This window comes from Arachis ipaensis, chromosome B08, assembly GCF_000816755.2.
Source record: "Arachis ipaensis cultivar K30076 chromosome B08, Araip1.1, whole genome shotgun sequence".
In the NCBI taxonomy this organism is placed as follows: Eukaryota; Viridiplantae; Streptophyta; class Magnoliopsida; order Fabales; family Fabaceae; genus Arachis; species Arachis ipaensis.
In genome coordinates, this window is record NC_029792.2 from 128,844,929 (window position 1) to 128,847,197 (window position 2,269).

The window sequence follows — 2,269 nt, forward strand, 5'->3', positions numbered from 1 at the left end:
GGCCAACAAATGTAATATGTGATTACCTCTCCCGTACACAACTTAAAATTCTTGAAAGCTGCACTTAATTACTTTTTAATTTTAAAAATTATTATTTTTCTCATCTTATAATAATATTATGGATTATTACTATAACTCAGAATAAAACTCATTAATTAAATTTACTGCTCAAGCTAATGAAAATAAAAAAAAAGTATTTTTCGTTAAGTGGTTAATAAATATTTCTTTATAAGTATTTCAAAACCCTAAAAATATGCTTTAATTCTAATAGAATAGTTGGTGTCAAAGTTATTCATACTTTTATTTATCGTTAAAATAAAAAAAATATTCAAATAGTAAAAAAAATGTATTTTTAATAAGTTTAGTTAGTAATTATGAATCAAACATCAAAAATATGATTTTAAAATAAAACACCTAACTAATTTGAGTTGATCGAATAATTAATTCATTCGTTCACTTGAATAATTATTAGAAATTTAAATTATGTCTTATGCAAGTTAATATAATTTGTTCTCTAAAATTTGAAGTCCGATTTAATTTGATACTTAAAATTTTAATAGATTTAAATTAGACTTCGTAATTTACAATCATAACTCACATTAATCTTTAAGCTAATTTTCATTAACGACGTATTAAAATTTGGTACATTAACTTAATACTATTTAGATTACTCGCTTATACTCCATGTGATCAAGACTTATTAGAGTTCTAAAAGCTTAATTGTTACTACTAGAATCACAAAATTTTCAAATTGAACTTATTATTGTTATTTTATGAGAATATTAGGGAGCCAATTAAATTTTTAGGAAGTCTAATAAGTCTCAGTCACATAAAATATAAACGAGAAATTCAAATCTTAACAAATTAGTGAACAAACACGCCATTTACAGAAATCAATTCAGAGACTAATACAAATTATTATTATAAATTATGATAACCAAATTGAATTAATCATAATTTTAAGAGTCAATTTAAATTTAATATTAAATTTTAAGAGTCAAATTAAATATTAATTCCGTGTTATGTATATATCATCACAGCAATAACCCACTCTTAAATTGAGATAAAAAAGAGAGAAATAAATCAAATATCATTTCTGTCGGTATTGTATGTTTGTGGCTAATTTAATTTTCTGGTACAATCATCTAATTAACTAATTATTAATTAAATAATAAATTGATGTATCAAGAGAATATTTAAGTACTATGATTGCTCTCTTGAGAGGTTGTTGGGGTGTTTCTTCCTTTGTGCTTCATGAACCTTACACGTTCACCTTTGATCTGCCCCCACAAGTACGAATTCCCAATAATTGAAGATGGTGATCGAGATTCTTATCAGCTCTACCATTGTTCATTGATAATGCTATTGCTACCTTCTAGCTAGGGCTATATAGCTACCATACAAAAACTTATAGATCACATCTCTATATATATGTCTCATAATATAATGTTATCCTTTTATTCTTAGATATCAGGATTGTATGTGTAATAATCTTCTATGACATTCAACACATAAATTTTGAGATAATTTTGTAGTTAGAAGAGATAGAGATTGATACATATATAATAAGAATTTAATTTTAATGTACTCTCAGTATAAAATTATTTTATATGTGTGTTTAATCAGATAATATTATTAATAGTTCTCTTTGAATTTGAGAAGGGAGGAGTTGAATTAAGTTAGCTCAAAATTTAAAGTTTTAGATTCTGTTTTCATTGAAGTTAAAAATGCAAGAGATTTTTTCGTTTTGTCTCATGTGCAGAAAAGAAATAAAGAAGGGAAGAAGAGAAAGAGGCCAGCATGTATCCTGGTTCGGATTCCAAGTGCCATGAATCCTACGTCCAGTCTCCACCACAAACCATGGTGAAATTTTCACTATATCCACTGATTACAATCACCAATACTATTAAATTACAACCTAATTCAACTAGTATCTATCCCAAAACTTTCTTCACCAAAGCTTATCACCCAAAGTGCTGTCCCAACTTGGAAGGAGAATCTAGACAGATTCAAACTCACCACGTGCTAACCCAACTTGGCAAGGGAACTAATCCTAGTTCAACAACTCAATTACATATGAATTCAGTGGCTCTTTTTGCATCATTCTTGCCTTTTCTCTCTTGACTTTTACAACTCACATGTTTAGCCTTTTCTCACTACATAAGATGACACAAGACAACCATAACAATGAAAATCAGAAATTAAGCTTGAGTAGAAGAAAAAGATTTCAGCTCAATAGTTGAGATGATGCTATGAATTTTTTGCTCTC